The 24,194-nt window shown below is 43.5% G+C and overlaps 1 protein-coding gene and 1 long non-coding RNA gene across 2 annotated transcripts in view; one reads left to right on the forward strand and one right to left on the reverse strand.

Annotated features, from left to right (window-relative positions):
• The window catches only part of LOC142578976 (QRFP-like peptide receptor), an 813,496-nt gene that overhangs the window by 329,118 nt on the left and 460,184 nt on the right, over nucleotides 1-24,194 (forward strand). The window lies entirely within an intron of this gene.
• LOC142578988 (uncharacterized) lies at nucleotides 641-10,573 on the reverse strand. Its single transcript, XR_012827343.1, has 5 exons — nucleotides 10,118-10,573; nucleotides 9,289-9,375; nucleotides 6,348-6,533; nucleotides 4,381-4,542; nucleotides 641-746 (listed from the first exon to the last, which is right to left on the reverse strand). It is a non-coding gene; the product is annotated as an uncharacterized LOC142578988 (long non-coding RNA).

A 24,194-nucleotide genomic window follows, 5' to 3' on the forward strand; every position in this document is an offset into this window, starting at 1 on the left:
CGTAATACAAGATACGAGTGCTTCTGTATCTAGAAAACGGAAGACTCTGTATTCTGAATCTGTACTATAACCGTTAAAGTACGGTGCTTCTCGTATTCAGAAAACGGAACACACTGTAAGCTGAATCTGTACTATAACCGTTAAAAAACAGGTGCTTGCCGTATTCAGAAAACGAAAGACTCCGTATGCTAAATCTGTACTATATCCGTTAAAGTACAGGTGCTTCCCGTATTTCATCTTGCAGAGCATATCCATTATTCGAAGAATGTGCCATCGGGGACAAAATTGCCCAGGACGTGCGAGAGTTGACCGAATTTTATTGGTGTGCTATTTGCTGGGATCAGCCGTGCCACCATCTGCGTTCGGAATGTGCATACGTGACCCACTGTTTTCAGCAGTCTTGAGCAGAAATGCAATTTGGTCAACGCTCGCACTTCCAGGGTACTTTTGTCCACGATAGTACATCTCCTTTAATGCAAATGTCATGAAGGCAGCTCATAGTCAAAGCAGCAGGTCACCATTGAGAAAATTGTCTTGCCAACACACTGACATGGCTGCAGAGATAAAACACTTTGCACTTTGTGATATGAATGCACTGCATAGCATATATACAAAAAGGTGCAACATTTCAGTCCTCAAGTTCTTAGATCACAGAAGCAACTTTATTTTCTTCAATCACTCGTCTTGCACTTCTTCCTGGTGAAAGTTGTTCTTGACTCCAAACGCTTGCAAGGATAAACTTGCTGCTGTTAGGAGAAACAAATAGTATTCGTGAATATCCATCCTAAAGAAAGCGGCAAAAAAGTATAATCACAGAACACGACAAAGCAGTAACTTCTGTGTTAGAAAAACATGTAAGTAGATCAACATTGTTGGAACAAGGGATGTTGCTGTAGCCAACATTTCGACATAGGTGCTTGTCATTAGGGTAGCAAATGTTTTCCTTGGCTGTGTTGTTTTGGATTGTGCATATCTCACTGGCCCCTAGCCTCATTGGGGGAGAAGTAACTGGTGCATATAATAGGTCAAGAGAAGCCAAAGTGTTAAAATAAAGGAAGGAAGGGTGTGCTTAGCACTGGTGATTGTGATGGAGCGGGTATGAGCAATGCTGTCAGTACTTGCCAAGAGTAGGGGTGACCAAAACAGAAAACGATGTACACATGTAAGCAGTCATTAATCCAGTAGACCCAATCTTCCCAGAAGACAAAATAGGTATCAAGATAAACAGTTTGCACTTTTGGAAAAGGAAAACGAAGAATTAAGGAAAATAAATTTTGTATCAAGATGCATCTGGTTAAGATCACTGCAAATGGTAAATGAAGGCACATTATGAATATATATTTTGTTGAAAGCCAATGAAGAAAAGATATATTAACCAAATATTAAAAAATAGGGACATTAAAATTAAACTGGGTATGACCATAAAACAGTAAAGAACAGCCTGTGGAAAAAAATGGGATGGATAATATAACCAGGTGCAAGATTGCAAAACGTCGAACGCTGTTTATATTCATGCTGCTGTTAACGGCTTCAAGTTTCTGTCTTCCTGTGGAACCTTTGTCTTACTTGAACAAGGAAATGGGTCATTTTTTAAACAAGCCAGTTCAAATGCGGTTCAAAGCTTCAGCAGTGTTATAATGAAAGAAAATATTATGGTCAGCTCTCCTGGGTGTGCTTTCATTCACCAGTTATTTTCACCAGTGTAAGTTCAAAATTTAATGGTCTAAATGGACCTTAGCTCCTGGCAAACCATTAGCTGGTCTTTTTTTCAACACAGATGCCTGCACATTATATGTGTTGAAAGGAGTGCTTGCGAACTACATTATACTTGTTGCCACAACCAAAGTGAAACTTGGTAACAGTGATTGAACAAAAAAAACAGCATTCCACAATACTGATTCAAGTCATCTGGAAAAGTTGCTTAAGTTAACGTACACCCCCTACTCCACCAGACACAATTATTCACCACACTGACTCTTATGGTGTCAACCATGCTATTACAACACTAGGCATCAAATGAGGAGAATTAGGGGATAAGAGGGCACAATGCTTTTTGTTAGAACATCAAATGTGCTTTACATAAATGCTACATTCCAACTAACAAAGGAGCAACCGGTTTGTGAGATAGTGACCAATGCATACGAAAGCTAATGACATTCTGTGCAGCAGAATGTTGACGATGAGGTGTTATGCGCACAAGTGTACTCTTTCACACAAAATGACATCCTGCACTCAAACCTTGTGCCAAGATTAGAGTTTTAAAAACACCATAGTGGAAAGCAAAGAGTGCTAAATTTGTTGAAAATTACTAAAAATTATTCGATTATTCATTATCCTTACTGTTCGTTAAAGATTCACAGATTGTTCCCTACGGGTGCTGTAAACAGGCACCCTGCTTTTACAGTGGTAGCAATAATGATCTGTGGCACAGACAAGAATAAATGCTCATGAAGTTTATGCAAGAGTATATCCTACAAATTACACCCCATTTCACATTCCAATATTGTAGAAGAGGAAGACGAAAAAAACTACTTTCTGGTGGAGGATGCATACCGCAGAATAGAAGAAACAAGTGTACCCTAACCATTGCTGCTGCCGATGCCTGTGCACTAACAGTTACATATAATATGGCAGTTACAATTGTTTTTCCACAAGCACTGCAAGCTGCGGCCAGTTTACCAGTACACAGCTGTAATAAATTTAGGGCAAGCTAAAGCTCTCTAATGGATTTATCTCATATGACACAATTGGAATGCAATATTCTGCAAATAAGTGAAGCGCGATGTGCCATCCCATACAATGAAACACCTTTGAAGAATCTGAATCACCACCTGCACTCTTAGGCAAAGTTACACCCTTTGGAGTGCCCCTTCTGCCACACAACAATAATCGTTATCTGCCTTGATGCGTTTCCTTTCTTGAAAACGCCACGCCCGCTACTTTGCTGTCGGGAATGCTATCATGCTGATAACGAGCATGCCGTTCGTTACTGGAAAGCACAGGGCTCGCAGCGTTAAAGAAAGGAAATGCATAAAGGCAGATGACAATTATCGTTGTGTGGAAGAAGGGGCACTTCAAAGGGTGTAACTCTGCCTAAGAGTGTGAGCCGTGACGAGGGAAAAGAGTGTGTTCTGTGTAAAGTAGTGCACCTGTATAACCTAAAGCTTTGGAGAATGCATTTAGTATGAGCTGGGAAGGTTCCTAATTTTAATTGCACACAGTGAAAACCTCCATGCAGTTTTGCAAAACGCAAACCCCCTACCTTTTTGTTGTTCAAACGTAATGACACGCAGGGCCATAACATGTACATTATGGGTTTCGTTCCCAAACAATCAAAGTGAATAGCACCACCCTAAGTGTCATGTGCCTTCTTGTTAGTGTCGAATGCTGCGATCGGCAGAGAAACGGATTTCTGGAGCAATATAAAGTATTAGGTACTGTGATCCCAGTTCTTTCACTGCTGTTTAAGCATTATCGGGTCCTAAAGTAAAAAAACGAGGAATAAATACATGCATATTTTACGTCACAACCCTCATAAGTATTTAGTAGTCTGGATTATAAAGGATTCCAGATTTACAATGCAGGACAGATTTTATTCCACTGAAAGAATGGCATCATGCCAATGATTCTGCATTTGGTGCTATATTTATTTGTATTTCGTTCAGTTGGAATGTGTGTGTATCGTCAGCGATATCGCTTGACATGTTTTATATTGACTGTTTCCTAAATTTAGGCAAATTCGTATTCGCAAATAACCTTGTATGACACCAAGAACTTGCTTAGCAGGAGTATTTCTAACATTTGCAAGATATGAGGCTCTTGAATGCATATCTAAGCCTGGGGTACACGCCGCCCCCTAATCTCATCAGCAAGTTTCTGGAACTCATCTACGAGGTTTCTTATGATGAATGTAAAGTTGCTTGAACGGGAGAAATAGGGAATTTATAACAGGTGAATTATGCAGCATAAGAATGATGTCAGCAAGAAGCAAGCATCAAGAACTATAAAATGAAGACTATAAAATGCAAGAATTATTTGGGATGATTTAAAATTCTGGCATTGGAATGAAATGTCTTTCAATCTATATATAAACTCTGATTATTCACTCTACTACCACTACCTTCATTAGAAACATTCATAATCATTATCCTATCTATGCCACATCATCTTCGCTAATATTCAAGCCTTCATAAGCTGCTTTTTTTTACAGCTAATTCTCTGTGGGAAAGAGGTGTCCGTGTGAAGACCATATCATATACTTATTACCCATTTTTTGATAAATGATAAGGGAAACACTTCACACCAAAAATGCATTGAGCTTGAGCAAGTTCTGCGTTTGATGCTATTGATTCTTTTTTCCCTTTGCCATCATTGACCCACCTGGTTAGCTAAGTAGACAGAAAAGCTGCAGGAGAAAGGTGGGGGTGCCAAACCAGACTTGTGCCCCAGGGGACCTTTTCACGGTCACTGGAGGAACTGCCTGTGGCCTCGGCATCTTCCTTGAGGGCCATGGCCATGTCTAAGAAACCTTGTCTCCACAGGCTGCACATAGAAAGATAATTTGCTGAGCTAAATCTTTTTCTTAAAAGAACCCATTTAAGTTGTATTCGTGGCTTTGCACCACAAAACTGACACATGACTGGCCACTCAAGACACTTTATGTGTATTCGCAGGCTCATTCCTTGGAAAAACACTTTTATGTAGCACACAATGAGTAAGAGTAACAAAAAAGTGTATCAGGAGGCTTTCATATTGCTCTACAACTTTTCGTTGACACATTTCATTTAATTATTTGAGATATTTAGTAACTAATTAAGAATTGTGTAATTAGGCAGAATGCACAATATAATCAGAGTATCTCCAAGCGATGGCAAACATCACCTTCATTTTGTCTAGTTACATCGCATTTACATATTTCTAAATCTTGGTGCATGATAGTTAAGACACCCTCAAAAACAATATTAAAATTTTCATAATCATCTCTTGCGTGTTATTGGTGGCTATGGCTGCTTCAAAGTTATTCTTTCAGTATGGTACAAGCAGTTTTGAAGTGAAATTGTTTTGCATCGAGGGCATGTAATCTAGACAATCAAGCAAAAGGTCAAGTTGTGTTCACTATTCAGATGTTTAACTAAGAAGCTGCAGGAAAAGGAAACAGGACACAACACCTAATCAACAATGCAAAATTTGAAAATTTAAACTGAGCAAGAAACCAGTTTTTGAAAACACAGAAAAAAAGCCAGAAGCTTACATCGAATACACCCTTGCTATGTACTCCAAGTGAAGTTGTTACCGCAATGCTTGGGCATCATATGAACGTAACAATCAACAACTTCGAGCAGAATATTAACACCACTAAATGAACTGGCCTTTGAAGATTCTTGATCTGAAATCCTCAACGACTTGTTCTGGCATTTAATCTGTCAAGCTCAATCTGTATTCTCAAAAGCTGGCTCTCGGCCATAATTTCTCTAAACGCAACATCAGCTTAAATCTCAAGATAGGGTTGACCTCTAAATAAAGTGGATAATGCATGGCAAACATCATGAACTCTCTTACATGTTAACCAGAGGGTTCACTCATGCAGCCATGAAATTGTGATGCAGACACGATATATTGAAGCTGGTTTTGTGAAGTGTTTCATGCTTCCAAGGCTTCTTCAGTTGTGAAAGCTGTCTCCATTAGCTAAATAAGCGATGAGAATAAAAAAAGTACTTCAACATGCTCACAATATGTTGGCCATTTGCAAGTAAACAGCAGCCTTTTTGGGCGCCCAGGTTGCCTGGTGCAAATCTACTATGCCACAGTACTTGCGTTACCTAGTACCAGCCACTTTAAAATGCAATGTGTTCAGAGCCCTTTCCCTCTGTTTGTCTGCTTTGGAAACAGTTTAACATGTGTTCAGTAGGCGTCGAGAAAGGGGACAGAAAACACTGTGCACCACTGATTTCTAACATGTTTCGCTGGATGCAGCACACCGCACCGGATGCAGGTGAAGCCAGTGGAAATGCGATGTCATGCAGTCGCTTGTCCTGGAAGCAGGGCATATGGTGGACTAACTAGTGCGTGCGATCAGATAATATTGCTGCCGAAAAACTTTCTTTGTGGTTTTTCACATTTTAGGAGGTCTCTACATGTCTGGTAAGCACTTTTATGACAATCTGAACCCGTATACGATAGTGTTCTCTTACATCGTTTTTTCTGATTTACCAGTGTTTCCATTGCAAGCCACTTATGTTAGCGACACTGTAGACACTACAACGGAAAAATTCTGGACACCTCGAAACACTGCTTGGGTAGGTTATGGCACATCAGGCAGGCATGTTAGGGGAAGAAATGCCACACACCCGTGCAACAAAGTGCTGCCGCAAAGTTGTGAAGCACCAACTTCCGGGACAAGGCCAGCTTCAGTCGAGGGCGCTCGATGTGCTGTTCATCCCCTGTAGTAGAGATCAGTGGCGTGTACCCTTTTATACTGGCTGTCTTTTCTGGTCGGAACCTTGGCAACAGCTTCCACCATACTTTTCTTGAACCTGCAACATGTGCAGAGAAAGTCACATCACTGTGCGTTGATTGTCTGGCTTTATTGTGCTACACATTCTATCAAATCATTAAAAAATACAGTTCACACATTTTTACTACTGTATATAGACAGTCTAGTTGCTATACACGCGAAACATTACCATTCCTCTGACAGAATGCAACAATAGAAGCGTACACTGTAAAGCTACACTAAAATTTAAATTGATGTGACACCGTATGAGCATACAGTATGCTTACTGTATGCTCTAGCCCTGTGTCAAGTAAAAGTTAATTGTCAATCATTTATGGTGTATTTCTACTTATTCTGGGTCATCAAACTGTACAATCAATGTTCCATGTTTACACATTGTTGGCTTTTGATTGCCTATGTGATCCGTTTCCTACTTACGCATGCAGTAATCCCACTGTAATAAGGAAAAAGAGAATAGGAAATGCCGTGATAATCTTCCACATTTGATGAGGGCAGGAGCAATGGCTAATAGCATGTGGTTGAAGCTACGTAAATACTCAGTTTTCACACAGCTTAATTATTCAGCAAGTAATAAAGCGCTATCCTGTGCACCTCTGCATGACCAATAAAATCTGACTACTTGACACTGCACTAAGGCTGCCGCTTGGTACTGTTCGGCAGTTCAGCTTTGGTTTTCTGATATACAGAACTGTTTAGGTACCAGTAGTTTACTTTGCGATAAAATGGAGCTTGGAGCACTGGTCAGTCATTTGCACATAAATAATGCGACAGCAAATATAACACAAGGATAGGAATATGGGTCTCTTGGAAAAAGTACATACACATTATGATTATAATGTGATGTGATGCCACAATGAAACAGAAAGCAACGCATAGAAGTGGACGGCGCTTCCATGCCACCAAGGTTATTGGACAGACAGTACTTCAGAAGTGCCCGCAACACAATGTGTTGGCGGGCTAGTTGGTGTGAATCCATACATACTTTGTTAAGCGCAAAACAACGGACACAAGAAAGACGACCAGCACAAGGCGGTACACTCAACTGACATCACTTTATTGCGTCGCTCCTTTATAAATAGTAGAATCTAGAAGAACATGCGCAGTGAGCATCATGTGCAGAGACCACCAACAACCAATCACAAGAGTGTACTCATGTGACGGGATCCACAAAACCATATTGAGCACTGCACAAGGTTAAAGAAGGCACACTAATGCACTGCGACCCCAATGACTGTATGAAGAAAGCTTCCGATAACTCTCGGGCGGTGGTATCACAGCACTTTTTCAAAATCGAAGTATCACGAAACATGGCTTTGCACTTCCATATTTTACAATGTTGAGCCAAATGGGAACCTGTGCCTGTTGGTATGGATCGCTTAGGTTTGCAATGTTTCGTGATGCTATGATTTTGAAAAAGAGCCGTGATACCTCCGCCAGAGAGTTATCGGAAGTTTTCTTCATACAGTCATTGGGGTCACAGTGCATTAGTGTGCTTTCTTTAACCTCGTACAGTGCTCAATATGTTTTTTTTTGGATTCTGTCGCATGAGTGTGCTTTTTTGATCAGATGTTGGTGGTTGCTGCACATGGGTGTTCACAGCGCATGTTCTTCTAGATTCTGCTGTCTACAAAGGAGGGACGCAATAAAGTGATGTCAGTTGAGAGTAGCACCTTGTTCTGTCGTCTTTCTTGTGTCCGTTGTTTTGAGCTAAAAAAGCAATGATGTATTCCTTGTGTGTGTTGGAAGACAGCTCCACACGCAGTAGCGTATCCAGTATTGCTGCCCAGTGGTTTAGCTCGCTGCAGTTTGAAGTGCCACAAAACATAAGGAGAGAAACCTGCATTATAGTCTTGTTGCAAACAAGAATATAACGTGAAGTGCATTCTGAGGCCAGAAACTATAAAAAAAAAATTTCATGATGCACTGCTGTGCAGGGTTTTATAGCAAAGTCAAATACATTTAGTGTAAATATCACACTATGATGGTGCACAATGGTGGTAATCTGTAATAATATAAAAGGTGCCTTAATGTCACAACAAAAGCTGACATTACTTAATAATAGCCCTGTAAAATTTAGCATGCAGGGGCACCGCTTGGTTAAACAATAGTGATGTATTGTCTATGTACACAAGTATTACCCACGCATTTATGCCATTGTCTAAATGGCATAAATGAATGGGTAATACTTGTATACATAGATATTACATCTCTATTGTTTAACCAAGTGGGTAAAATATGTCTGCCTGACACAAGATTAGAATTAAACCATAAATTATATATATTCACCCTAACAGTAACACCTCATTTGAACTTCACAGTAAGTAGACGCCTGTTGATGCCAGCCTCCCCCAATGCTAAACTGTGCTGCATGCTCTACAGAGAAATTAATAGTGGTATCACTCAACTCTGAAGCAATTCAGGACTGCAGCACTGTAGAAGACATCTACAAATGTCCCATTTCATGTATAACAGCCTGAATTGCTTGCACATCTTACCAAGTGCAAATTAAAATTTCTTCTTGTTTAGCATTTTTACCTGCTAGACCACAATCCAATGTCATCAATATATTAACACATTACCTCAAAGAACCTAATTTGGCTTACAGATTAACACCTTTGCATACTGCCACAGCCGCACTCTGTCATATGCGTTGCAATCATAAAGGAGTGCTGGTCCACCAGTACTCCAATGTCACTAACAGTGATCACCTACACAGCTAAGTAAACGGTCATGATTCAGGTGGCAAATAGCTAAGAGAAAAAAAATCCACTCACCTTGAGAGCTACAATACTGCAATAACTTGAGACGGACCCATTGCAGGCAGCAGACCTCTTCTCAGCTCCAGCACAACAGCAACTTGCCTTTCAGTAAAAGAAAAGGATTGATTAGTAATGATAAGTTACCTTGTTTTTGCTGAGTATCAATACAATCTGACTTTCATGCATATCCACTCTCCGCTTTAGTAACACAACTGAATTATTCGTCAAATAAGAGAGTCTATGATGATACCATTCGCTTCTCTTGTAGGTCCAAATTTTTTCGCACTGATACCCCGTTTACTGCTTGCTTACTGACACGAATGCCTTGACTGCCCAGACATCATTCGAAGGAACACGTCTTGCTGCACCGCAAAAAGTTGCACCAAGGAAAAACAGCAGAGCAAAGAACTTTTTTTTTCTGGTCACAATTAAAACGTGCACCCAAGCAAGAAAGTAACGATCCCAGGTAGTGAGCGACTGCTATTGCCTCGAACATTTATTTCCGTATTTTAACAGAAGTTCTTGTATCGGATACAGTATGCTCTCAAGCCAATACAAGCTTCAATACAAGAGCTCAACTGAACGCAGTTTTATTCTACGCTTTTAACGCGAGTGAACAAAAGGTTAGAAGTACCTCACGGAAATTGCGATCGAGCCAATCGCGCTACGACTGGAATCGATCTGAAAAGATAGGGTGATCCCTTTCCCCATTCATGCGTCATTTTTGCCCTAAGACGTTGCATAGTGGTCTTTTGAAACAACATTTCTGTTCGCGACACCGGCTTACCACACATCATTTTAACACCTACGTTATGCAAACCAAATAAGATTAAAATGGGCTTACCTCATGAGCAAGTTACGAGCGCGCGTAGACTGTTGAACACCCGTTGAGAGCAAGCAGGCTATCCGTGTCCAAGCGCATACGTGCACCCAAACACAGGACAACTTCTTCGATGCCGCAGCGTGCAGAGTTTTGTACACGAAGTGAAAGACATCCAGCGCAAATATCTCCGCGCGATGACGGCAAATGACGAGCGCACAAGCGTACACGACACAGCGACAAATTCGGAACTTTGCCAATTCGAACGTGCCGAGACCCAAGCAGCGTAACCATCCATCGTTTCTGTTCTTCGCTCCCGATGCGTCAATCTCTCTTCCTTGGGGTCTTGCTCCACTCTTGAGTACAAATCAAGAGATATTTACGGCGAATTAACAACACTTACAACACGACTCGAAAAATGCCGGCTGACTACACATGTGCAGCTCCGTCCGCCACTCCAACGGACGCGCAGCGCGTGCTGCCCCCTGGTGCCGCACTCTGAGCGCGCAGAACCGAACAGAATCGGTTTCGTTTTCGCATTTGTGCTATAGTTACTCGAACTGCAATATTATTGCTTGACAATTAATTGAATTCTAAAAGAGGAGAACGCTTTCTCTCCCACAAGTTAGTGCGTTTTATACAAAGGGAGAGAGAATTCAAAAAGCTGAAAGGCAGGGAGGTCAACCAAAGCATTCGCTACTGGCGATAGCAAACCCCTGTGCTACAATAAAGTGCAAAGCAGTGCACTGCGATGCGTCCATAAGCTCTAGTACAGTGATAAATTGGACTGGTTGGTGCATGTAATGAACGGGTAAATAATGAGTTGTGTCATAACATTACCCATGCATAAAGCACATGGAACTAATGGTGTTGCATTCTAGGTCAAAAAGAAATGAAGCTTGAATCGTTACATCTCGACACTGGGCATTCTGTCTTTCCGTATTATTTTTTTCTTCTTTTTGACAGTATACACAGTACTAGCACGGTAATAGGTCCTTCATCTTCAGTCACCTTCCAGTAGTTCACACATGTCGGTGCATGTTCGCGTTCTTTATTCTACCGTACAAGAACGAGCGCGCTTACCGGTCTTGTTTCAAGATGAAGCGCCAAATGTTTGCGATTACATCTTATCGCAAGAATTAACACATGAACAGTGAAGATTATGCGTAATCGATTTGTCTCAATGAATGGGCAGTTATTGTCAGAGACGAGATATTTGGTAAATATCATGGGAATGAGTTCAACCAACTACATTGCAGTTCAGCAGTGCCCTTTGACATTTGGTTTAATTGCTTGCCGCATTCGAAAATTTCCTCCGACCGTTGTACTTGGATCTATAGGCCGCCAGTCCCCTTCGAGACCATTTATTGCCAAATGTAAACGCAGTTACGGTCATTATACCACTCCCTGCGTTTCGGTACTGATTTAGAGTGCGCACAATTTTTGGCGTATATGGCGTAAATGCTGGCGTAAATGCACCAGCACCTGAGTGCCGCAAGCTTGTTTACGTATGCACGTATGTCCCCGGCTCTTCATTCACTTAAACATATATGCTGTCTTATTAACTATAAAAGCGCTTAATTTGAGAACATTGCGAGAACACGCATATATTTGCGCATATGATCAGCGTTACAAAGCCCATATGCGCGGCAAACTGCGACCGGAATAGAAGATGCGTATATATATTTATACGATCTGTTATTGCAGCTTTTGGTAGAAGGCTAGCTCTCACATTTTGTACGCAACTTCATAATGCGTACAGTTTGCGTGTTCAATAAAGTATTGTTAGCTGAAACTTTATGAGTACGAGCGCTCATTCAGACAGCTTAAATTTTCTCACAATATACGGATGTTCAGATAACAAAAATACGGAATTCTCTCTGTTTCGTCCAAAACAGTGTATAGCCGTTATATGATTACAGTGAAAATGTCCGTAAAGCTGAATACGGAGAGCACTTTCCGTATATTAACGGCAGATTTTGCCGTATTTTTGAAATATGACATACTTTCCGTATTTTTATCTGCAGTTCTCCGTATAATGACAGAAATCCCCCGTAAAATTACGGAAATTTTTTACAGTGTACCACGCACTGACAAAGCGACGGGGAAACCCGGGCAACAGGATATAACAGCACATGTTTAGCAACACCTCTTCAAAATTCTTAGCAACTCCTTAAATTTACTCTAAAAGGTCTAATACGCGTCCCAAACTTGAGTACGCCGCATCAGTCTGGGATCCAGGTCAAATAAACCTATCGCGCTCACTGGAAATGGTTAAAAATAACTATACTCGCTTCATTCTTTCTAACTATAACAGAACCGCGAGTATCGGTGCCATGAAATCTAGCCTTAACTTACCATCCTTGTCATCACGTCACAAAATATTCCGTCTATGTCTTTTTCATAAGTTATTTCATCATCCGCTGTTACGCAACAAACTTATTTCCCCGCCTCCATATGTATCGCCCAGACTAGATTATACTCACAAGGTCGGCATCCATTATGCAGATCCAACGCTTTCTTGCGGTTATTCGTACCGCGCACTTCCAATGAATGCAATCGCCTTCCCGCCTCGACGGCCATTATCGCAGATCACCAATTATTCAAGAACGTCATAGCTAACTAGGAACCTTTTTTTTCACATTGTTCAACCTATACTCACGAATGCCATTGCTAAATTTGTATATCTAGGTGCCATTCGTTATTTGCGTTGGTATACATATTGTCTTTCTTTATTAACTGCAGTTTCTTGAATTTGCCAGTTTTACTTGTAACCGTTCATCTCTTTAATGCCGTAATGTCCCTCAGAGTACACTGAATAAAATAAATAAATATATATACAACCTTAGAGGCTCCGCACCAAGAAATCGTGCTGCTACGTGCTTAACGTCGGCAATCATCCTTCATATATATATCCAAATAATCTGAAAATCGTTAAGGTCGAAGATAAGATAAAATCATTAAGGTCTAGGGTGCTATTTTGTGGCGATGCCTTTTCCGATGCAAATACCTTTTCGTGGTTCGGCAGTGGTCAGAGCGAAGCTCCGCTCGCGTTGCCAACGCGATCAGCCGGTCGTGCGCGGTGGATGGCAAGACAGGCATAGAATCGAGTGGAAGGCCGATATCACTGCATAGTGGCCCAGGCACGTATGCAGTGTTAAACGGGCTGTTAGCTACCGTAATGGTGTTTTCCATGTATGGGCCGCAATGACAAATGCCCATGCAGTGGCATGGGCATTGTAATTTGTCATAAGTGTGTTCGATGCAAGGAATGAAGGAAGGAGGAGGAAACGATAGAGGAAGAAATGGCATGGGAGGATTTCGTCAGAGATTTTGAAATCTCCATTTCTCAAAGCTCTTGCTATGCACAGAATTTACGCTAAATGTATATGGCTTTATTACTGCTCGGCTTGAATTCCGAAATTGGGAGATGTCCTTTAAGGTGAATAATTACAAAGTCAAACGTGAAACTTTGTTATTTACCCAACGGTAATTTACAGTTTGTCTTGCAAGTAATGTATCAATAGTCATTTTCGCTTTAGGACTGTATGGGACGTTAGAGGAAGTAATAGTTGTTTCTGTGGGTGGCCGCAATGGCAGTAGCTCATGCAGTAGTGTGTGGTTTGTGAAATATATGCAAAGGAGCAGGAAGGGAAACATAGGGAAGGAAATCGCATATTACCGCGCATGTGGTCCTAGCCACAGTTTGCTCAACCTTACGATACAAAGGGGGAAAAAGTATTCGGTGTGTGTGAGTGAGAACAAGCGCGGCTTGGGTTCGCGGTTCCCGTAACACGTGTGAATGCCGCGGCAAGAGTACCCATATGTCAAAGTCTGCGTGAAAGAAGGTAACGGGCCACACACAGATCGAATCTTAGGCATCGAAAGCGGCTGCGCAGACAAAATGCCTCACGTGTCAGCTGTACTGCAGGGAGACCAGAGTAAGCAAGAAGAAGGAAGCTGCGAACTAAAGTGCGAAGAAGCACAGCACTATTTCGAAGTTGCTCACACTCTCGTATATGTAGTTCAGGGGTATGATATTACGAGAAGGCCTCGAAATTTTCATCTCCGTCTTTTTTTTACTTTTTTGGCGATAGAAGGAAATATTTCAAACAACGCGCTGCATATTGTTCCCCAACAGCGATGTTAACCAGCAGAAATACTAGCAAAAGAGAGTATTGGAAGAATCAAACTCTTTATGGAGAATTTGTTCCCACAAAGCAGAGAAACACTTGAGTGACAATGGTAGCGGCGACATCATCATCATCATCATCATCATCATCATCAGCCTGGTTACGCCCACTGCAGGGCAAAGGCCTCTCCCATACTTCTCCAACAACCCCGGTCATGTACTAATTGTGGCCATGCCGTCCCTGCAAACTTCTTAATCTCATCCGCCCACCTAACTTTCTGCCGCCCCCTGCTACGCTTCCCTTCCCTTGGGATCCAGTCCGTAACCCTTAACGACCATCGGTTATCTTCCCTCCTCATTACATGTCCTGCCCATGCCCATTTCTTTTTCTTGATTTCAACTAAGATGTCATTAACTCGCGTTTGTTCCCTCACCCAATCTGCTCTTTTCTTATCCCGTAACCTTACACCTTTCATTGTTCTTTCCATAGCTCGTTGTGTCGTCCTCAATTTGAGTAGAACCCTTTTAGTAAGCCTCCAGGTTTCTGCCCCGTAGGTGAGTACTGGTAAGACACAGCTATTATATACTTTTCTCTTGAGGGATAATGGCAACCTGCTGTTCATGATTTGGGAATGCCTGCCAAACGCACCCCAGCCCATTCTTATTCTTCTGATTATTTCCGTCTCATGATCCGGATCCGCCGTCACTACCTGCCCTAAGTAGATGTATTCCCTTACGACTTCCAGTGCCTCGCTGCCTATTGTAAATTGCTGTTCTCTCCCGAGACTGTTAAGCATTACTTTAGTTTTCTGCAGATTAATTTTTAGACCCACTCTTCTGCTTTGCCTCTCCAGGTCAGTGAGCATGCATTGCAATTGGTCCCCTGAGTTACTAAGCAAGGCAATATCATCAGCGAATCGCAAGTTACTAAGGTATTCTCCATTAACTTTTATCCCCAATTCTTCCCAATCCAGGTCTCTGAATACCTCCTGTAAACACGCTGTGAATAGCATTGGAGATATCGTATCTCCCTGCCTGACGCCTTTCTTTATTGGAATTTTGTTGCTTGCTTTATGGAGGACTACGGTGGCTGTGGAGCCGCTATAGATATCTTCCAGTATTTTTACATATGGCTCATCTACACCCTGATTCCGTAATGCCTCCATGACTGCTGAGGTTTCGACTGAATCAAACGCTTTCTCGTAATCAATGAAAGCTATATATAAGGGTTGGTTATATTCTGCACATTTCTCTATCACTTGATTGATAGTGTGAATATGGTCTATTGTTGAGTAGCTGCGACATGGTTCTAGGTTATTGAATAATAGTGCTTAAGTCCGCCCAATATTTGCACAACTGTCATCGTACATTCCAGAGAAGTTCGCGGCGCCCTTGTGAATTCAGGAATGTGCTACACCATTCGCGTCGCACATAGATTAGGCAGATTGCACAGGCCTGTCTCGCTGCGAAAATGGCGACTACGTTTGCGAAATTTTCGATAGACCAAGCACGCGTTTCTGCAGTCTGGAGAGTGATAACGGTGATAGCTCGGTACATGCGACTGCCAACACAAGAAAAAAAAATCGTGAGAGTAGGAATGTCCCTCTCTCGAATAGGTGTCGTTCCACTGCTGCAAACAGAAAGTGGAAACACCAAGGGTGAAGTGAAATGACATAACCAACAGAAAACAAGCGCAATCAAGTTCAAAAGGTCAATAACGAAAAATAGCACGGCGTCCTTGTGTGTCGCGCTGTATACTCCGTTATTATGGAATACCTAGTCGCCCAGCATTCCGTCCTTTTAAAAAGCTTGCCAGCTCGCGTAAATCAGTTTAGGCACCTAGCATGGGCGACTTCAGGCTGTCCGAGGGGCCTGTGTGGCTAAGTTGCCGCATAAGGCAATACTTGTAGCCGTGCTGTTGTAGACGTTGAAATATCTGGTACGGCCCAAGATATAACGTCGCTCCAGTCTGTCACTATGCCAACGGCGGTGCATTATTGTGCATACCCAAATACAGTCACCGGCATAGTATATTCCACATTGCGCGGTTCCCGGTCATTGTGCCCTGCAGTGTCCATCCTTTGTTGTTTTTTGATGTGCAAACGGGCGAGGCGCCAAGCGTCTTCTGCGCGCTGGTGGATGTTGGCCTCATAGGTGATACTCGAAACCATGACATCGTTGTTGGGACCTCTTCAATAGGCACGAGTTAATAGCGTCACCCCCGTTGTTCTTTGTTTTGCCTTATTGTAAGTGAAAGTCACGGGAGGAGCGGCAGCGTCCCGCGACTTCTGCTTGACGTCGAGGCACGAGGCAAGCATGTCGGTGATGGTCTTTTTCAAGCACTACATGATGTTATTAATCTGATGAATGTATGAGCTGTTGTGCCGCGGTGGCTTGTGTAACTCCAGTGCAGAACCGCCTGTGCGTATGTTCGGCCGTATAAAAGCCGCTGCTCTGTCGGTTATTAGGACTTCGGGGGAGACATGTCGTATATATAGCTGGATGTGCTCGACAAAGAACCCGGGCCCGTATTCACAAAACGTTCTTAGACTAAATGCGCTCGTTCCAGCCAGTAGTGATGTAGTACATATTATTAGTGAAGGCGATTAGCCAATGAAAAACAGCACTTCGAGCGAAAACTTTGTGAATTCGTCCCCTGGCCACTTTGACTGCACGACCTTCAAGTACAGCGCTGTCGATTTATTGAAGCGTCGTTGGTAATCGCGAGATTGTGAAATTCCGCCATATTGTCGAATTTGTCATCTTGTCAAGATGGCGAAGGCAGCTGCGGCGTCTATGAAAAGCTCAAAACGCCGCCATTGAAAAATGTGACAATATGGCTAAATTTGAAGGTGTGCGGGATAGCTCCACTGGTAAGACAGTCGAAGACATGCCAAACCAGGAGGTTGACGCCGGGAAAGGTCCTAGTAAGACCATGCGGATCTGGTGGAAAGGCCATCATGAACGTTCGACAGTCTTGAAGTCGTGCATGCCTTGAATAAATGGGTGCTGTCGGTCAGGAGAGGCCAGTAATATATCTCCTGTATCCCCTTTAGTGTACGAAAAGACCCGCGGTACCCTGCAGTCGAATGATCATTGAGAGCATGTCGAATGTCTGGTTTCAGTGTTGATAACACCATAAGAAGTCCGTTTTTAAGAAGTTACTATTGCGTACAGAAAATCCAGGTAATCCACGCTTAAACACCACATAGGAACCAAACTAGTTTAGCGTACCAAGCTCCTTAGTTCCTGGTCTTTTAGTTGTTGTTCAGCCAAGTCATTTGCGGCTAATGCTTCCAGGAATGTGTCGTGGTCCTGTTCGGCGGGTCAATGGGAGCTGGGGTGCTATGCAGGATGCGCAGAGTTTGGCGAAACTCGGGATCTTCGCGAAATCTGGCGACGCCCCAAAACGAGAGAACTAATGGTACTGTTGAAATCGCACCGCTGGCACGAGTTGTTGGGAACTCGGCGCTGACGCCCGTTGTTGCACCAGGGTCGCAAGCCCCAAGGGTAGCGTTGGCCTGGCGGCCTGGGGCACAACTGGAAGCATCCGAAGGTCCCGGCAAAGCATGAGTCGACAGGTAACAACAAAACAACTTGTTTATTCTAACATCGCAAAGAGTTGGCGGTCAGGTTGACCGAAGTAGAGAGACGGGAGTGCACGTTACTCAACAGAAGAAATCGGAGCCTCCTTTGGCGTCCGGGGGCAGCTGCTTTTATACTCTCGCAGTTGAGGGCAAGAAGGAACCCCTCTATAGACGAGCACGTGACTGTGCCGCTCGGGCACAATGGGAAGAGAAGGTGGAGCAGCCGTCGTGCCGGCGCCGCTGGGGCACAATGGGAAGAGAAGGTGGCTCATACGTCGTGTCGGCGCCGGTCAGACCCCCTCGCTTCACAGTTGGGGGGAGCTCCTCTCCCCGGCTGCCGCGCTTCGACAAGCGTGGGCACCAACATGCACATACACACACACACGCACATGAAGACACGTGGCATTAGAACAGGCCTGGACGCGCTTGGCGGGGAGGCGTAGCGGCGGCGCCGAACGGGCCAAAATGTCTGCCGCTTTGAACGAAGCCCCGGCGTCCGTTGCATCCGCGCCGGCTTTACCGCGCGTCGTAGGCGAAACGTAACAGTACCAAGACAAAGTTTGTCCCTCGGCACACCTTCAGTTTTATTGGTTTATCTAGATTCACTCTCGTTGGCTATAATCTCTTGGGCGTTGCCTTACGGGTGGTCAGTAAACTGGAGATCACGTGATCATACCGCCGGTGCATGGTCAGTGCCTTCTTTCACTTAATGTTCGTTCCACCTAGTGCATTAGATTCACAAGGAAGTTATAAAATAAATGCTTTTTTTTCTTTATTGTTTGTTTCACGGATTCTCTCCGTGTAGGGGGCAGAGGTAAAGGCAAAATGCCTGACAGAGCCTCTGCGCCCCTACAGTTCAAGGCAGCATGACATATCATTCACATACATATTTGTCGAACCTATCTTTAACACACAGCACACAGCAACGAAAAATTCAATTATTCAGAACACATGTCTCCAAAGCATTACTTTTGCTTCAACGGGATAGATTTCGAAAAAGCAGAAGATACATATGCAATAAGTATTATATAACAATAAAATTGGCTTACACCAGAAGTCAATAAAGAAAAAAAACCATAGAATCACTTGCTCGAAAATAAATAGCACATACAGTAAGTAGATCAGTACATTGAAACATTTCAGAAGAAAAAAAAAAGAAACGAAGGTTTAGACTGATACACAATGTAAATGCCGAAACAATGGCAAACATGATTTACAAGCGCTGAGAAAAATCTAACATAACTGAGGTTACATGTGTTATCAGGGATGAGCACAAGTTACTCAAAATGAAAATGTAATGTCACTGCCCACTAATAGGTTTTTACAGTCATTTTTGAAACTGTGGTAGGATTGTGTCTATTGTACGTTAAAGTGATCACTGTTTAATATATTAATCGTTTGATAATTCAATGTTTGCTTTCCGTAATTAGTTCTTGTGGCGGGTTTTACATAGTGTGGTTTACGTATTGGGTATGAGGTGCAACTGTCGACAGGTATTGTGTGCAGCCTATATTTATATATCCACTGGAGTAGTTTGAAATAATAAACTTGATAAACTTGATCTGCTTTAAGCATGCTATATTTAATGAAGAACGGTTTTGTTCGGAGTCCTCGTTTGTCACCCACATAGTTTTCACACATTCTCAATATTTTCTTTTGTACAATGATTAGTTTGTTGTAGTTTGAAGCTGTCGTAGTTCCCCAGACTAAAATGCCATAACTGAGTTTTGAATAGAAAAGTGAGTAATATAATGTTTGTTTCAACCAGGTGGGTAGTATATTTTGTATTTTATACATGCAGCCAGTAACTCAAGATAGCTCACTTTTTAATTTGTCAACATGAGTATTCCAAGTAGGGTCCTCTGTAAACCATACGCCCAAGAACTTTTGCTCTGTAACTTGTTCCAGTAACGTGTCCTCAAAGTGCAGATGAACGCAATAGGGGTCTCTTTTATTTGCTGGCTTAAAAATTATATATTTGGTTTTGCTTGTGTTTAAACTTAGCCGGTTGCTTTTAAGCCACCTGGAGAGGTGTAAGAGGTAACTGTTAGCTGATGATTCTATGACCTCTTTTGTAGTGCCAGTAAAGAAGATATTAGTGTCGTCAGCATACATTATTATTTCAGGGGAGTTTGGTATGGACGTTATATCATTTATGTATACAAGAAATAAGAAGGGTCCTAAGATTGATCCTTGAGGAACGCCACATTCGACTTTCAATTTTTGTGATACCAGATTGTCGACGCACACATACTGATACCGATTTGAGAGATATGATGTAATTAAATTCTGTGCTACTCCTCGAACACCATACGCAGCAAGCTTCTTTAGAAGGATAGCGTGCTGCACAGTGTCAAATGCTTTTTTTAAATCCAAGAAAATCCCCAGAGTGAGCAGTTTGTTCTCAATATTTTCAATTATTTTGTCCTTTATGTTTGTTAAAGCTAGTTCTGCAGACTTACCCTTTTGAAAGCCATACTGCGACTTCGTAATTATTTTGTATTTATAAAAAAAGGACGTAAGCCTATCATTAATAACACGCTCAAATATCTTGGAAAACACCGGCAAAACAGATATCGGCCTGTAGTTGGTAAGCTTTTTCTCATCGCCACCCTTGTAGACAGGGGTGATCTTAGCTATTTTTAATTCATCTGGGTACTCTCCGCGTGTAAGCATCTCATTTATTATATGGGTTAATACAGGACTCATATGATGAGCGACATACTTGACAGGTAAGGCCTTTATTTCGTCTTCTCCGCCTGCAGCTTTGTTTTCTAGGGTCGTGATAATTGCTTCAATTTCAGTAGGAGTCGCTGGTGTAAGCATAATGGAATCAACCTGCCCTGTAGTCATGAAAATATCCGCTTGCAAGTCTTCTCCACTATATACCCCTGTGCTTACAAAGTGTCGATTCATTTCATCAACAAGCTGTTGCCCAACTACACTGGCATTATCGATTACAATTTCATTCACGATATGCGTTTTTCGCCCTCGTCCAGTTAAATCGTTCACTGTATTCCACAGTCTACGTTGATCGTTTCGAATTTTGTAAAATTTTCTTTCGTAATAATCATCCCTTGCCTTTTTCAAATCGAAGCTTAATTTATTTGAGAATTTTTTAAACTCAGTCAATATGTCACAATTACGAGAGCTAATGAAACTGTGGTACAAATTATTTTTTTATGTATTCGTTTGTATAAGTCCGCAGTTATCCATGGTTTTCTAACTTTTTTATTTCTTTTTTTCTGCTTTCGCAGAGGGAAGGCTGTATTGTAGCACTGGTTGAATTTATCCAAGAAGATCTTGTACGCAGTTCTGGGGTTATGCTGATCATAAACGGCCTGCCAGCTTTCTTGGTTGATAAGGCAGCTGAACATGTTTAGCGTAGTTTCGTTTACCGTGCGGAGCAAGAGGTTTCCTTCATCATTATGTTGTTTCTTGTAGGATGCATTTGTTAGGCAAAACATAGTACAGTATTATTAGTCACTTCAATGTGGTTTATAATAAGCATCTTAAAGTTTACAAGATGTACACTGAATGTGTAGGAAACGCCCTCTCCCCCCCCCCCCCCCTCTTTCTCTGGATTGGATTGGTGGGCTTGCTACGTGCTTGCGCTCATATTTCCGAGTACAGATTCATGTGCGCCTGGCTTTCGCACTGTGCTTTCAACAGATCGCTTGTTGCTCGCGCTAAAGTTAGGCTGCGAGACGAAGTGACCGTCGGCTATAGCGCAGTTAAGTGGTTGGCCACGCGCTTACCGTGTAAGCGCGCCGAAATGACAGAGAACCCTCATACAAGCAAAAGGCGATAAAACTGCGCTTTTTCTTTTACTTTTTGACGCACCTTCATACCAGTTAGCGCCGAGCGATGGCTTCTAACAAACGAAATAAAGGATATTTGCAGTGCACGGGGCCGTTAATTGACTGCTATTACATCCATGTCACGTGGGACTGCAGCAGCGGCGCAGTTACTCTGTACCCGCCACTGAAGAGGTGGCGTTCACTTTTTGACAATAAATTCTATTTTTTTACGTGTGAGTGCCCGTGATGGGGTGCGCAAAATTCACGCTGTGGTTAACTGTCTCCCAATGCAGGTTGAGGCTTGCCCCGATCCACTTAACCTGGAATACAGTTTTATGCGGCCATTAGTCACTGTGAATTATGGTCCCTGGTTGAACATTTTCTACAACAATGGGGCATAGTGTCGCCACTCCTCGTCGCTTGACTTTGAAAATTCGCAGCTGTGCTGCGGTCGCGCAGACCATGCCGACGACCTATGGTCCTCGATCTACAACACCGTCGTAATTTTGGTGGCTTGGCGGAACGTTGTCGCCCGTCATCAGGCGCCGTCGACTGTACTTTTGCTTGTCATGAAGAAGGCACTCGTCAATTTGCACTATCTTCCCGGGGCTACCGAGTGGAGGTCGCGCCAGGAGCACGTTCCTCACGACCACACGGGCGTAGTTCCTTCCCCCGGGCGGCGCTGGCGGGCTGCAACAGAGGAAACAAGTCGCCAGTCATCTCCTTCAGCAGCCACACGTCTACGCTCTGCTTACGCAGTACGGGAGCTAAATCGCTTGCGTCTAGAGAGGTCGACGGTCGAGGCGGCTCGTGTTGGCGAAGTAACTTCCTTCGCCTCTCTCTCCGTGTAGTGCAGCGGTACCGTGTAACTGCGAGAACTCCTTTCGGCACCTGTTGCACCAGAAGGCAGCTCGGCGTCCATTCTGACTCTTCATATATAATGCAACGACTTCGCCTTAGCAGGTTGGTTGGTCCGGGTTGAAGCCTAGGTCCTTGCAGGTGCTCCAGAACTACGATGACGCCACTGGACCTGGCCCGGAGCTGGGGCGCGGTGGACGCACAGCGCTTGAAGCCGGTGCCACCCGAAGGGATCGCACGAGCTCTTCCTCCGCAGCCCAGTCACCAATCCGTGCTCGGAAAGCATAATTTGCCCACCACGCTGTCTCCGCAGACGAGAGTGTTCGCCTAATTCGTGACACAGCCAGCACACTGACGTTTTGGAGAGGCGAAAATCACGCTGAAACTCTATATATACGTCGGTCATGTAAGTGAACGGGTCCAGAAAGTCATATTGGCGGTTGTTGCCGCTGGATGCGATAACACGGGCTGCTGCTGCCGCCGCCATGTTCCCGAGTTTAATTTGGGGTGGTTTCACGATGCACGTGTTTGTGACGAGTTCGCCTGTCAATCCAAGCCAGAGTTTACGATCCGTGCGAGGCTTGTAACTCTTGCGTGCAACCACGGTTGCGCTATGCCTAACTTAATTTTAGGAAAAAGCGACGCCGTGCTGAGCTGAGAGGCATATCTTGACCGCCAAAATAAAACACGCACAACGAAACTATCATCGATGATGCACTGAGCACCACCATCAAAAAGAAAGCGTCAACTGTCACTCGCTTATGCGTATATCTTCTCGGACTGTGATGGCCCCACAACACGGTTTCATTGCCTGCACTGTGGCGACGTAGCGCACAGCAAATAATTATCGGCACGTCACTATAGCTGCTTGCCAGGCGTTGATGCACCGCGGTGGACGACGATGCTGAAAATTGCGTAGTGCTCTCCAACGACAACGTATCGCAGCTGTTGTTTGAGATGGCTGCTCTCTCATCGGCGATGTATGCGAGCTGCAGTGTCGCAAACACTGTCAGCATCGAGAATCGCCCGCTTTTCTAGACCCAGTGCGCTGACATTCATACATCACAAGCAATGCGCACTAAACACTTGCAACATATCTCCGTTCGAAGACTCATTTCAAAACTGCACACAAGAGCCCTCCCCTGCCAAAACGCGATTGCTGCGGCGTCGTTATGATATCCATCTGCGATCGCTGTTAGCTCCAGCAGAGGCAATCGGCCAACACCTGGAATGCACAACAGACTCAAATACTGCGTACATGCGCTCAGAGGTACTTTCATTGGGCAAGCGATGGCAAGTGATGAATCGTGTCGCTGGGCAGCACGTTCTTCTTCGCAATGCGTCGCGGGGGTTTCGCGCACACAGATAAACCGGTACATTTTCACTGTGCTGCGTCACTACGAACCCTTGAACAGCTACTGTACCACCATTTTGTAGCAACAGCCGTTGCTCCCGTCTCTATGGATTGAGTATCGTTTTTAGTTGGCGAAGCGGTGGCCTTAATAGCCTCGGCGAATAGACAGAGAAAGAAAAGAATACAGGGAAAGTCAGGGCGGTTAACTAGAGGTAGTTCCGGTTGGCTACGCTGTACGGGATGAAGGGCTAAGGAGGATAAAAAGCGAAAGAGGGTGGAAGCGGGAGATAGAGAGAAAGAGAGACGAGCACGAACAAAGCGCGTAGACTATAGAGCGGTAGGGGCCGGAAAGTCTATCGCGAAGCACCGT

Source organism: Dermacentor variabilis, chromosome 1 (genome assembly GCF_050947875.1).
Source record: "Dermacentor variabilis isolate Ectoservices chromosome 1, ASM5094787v1, whole genome shotgun sequence".
NCBI lineage: Eukaryota > Metazoa > Arthropoda > Arachnida > Ixodida > Ixodidae > Dermacentor > Dermacentor variabilis.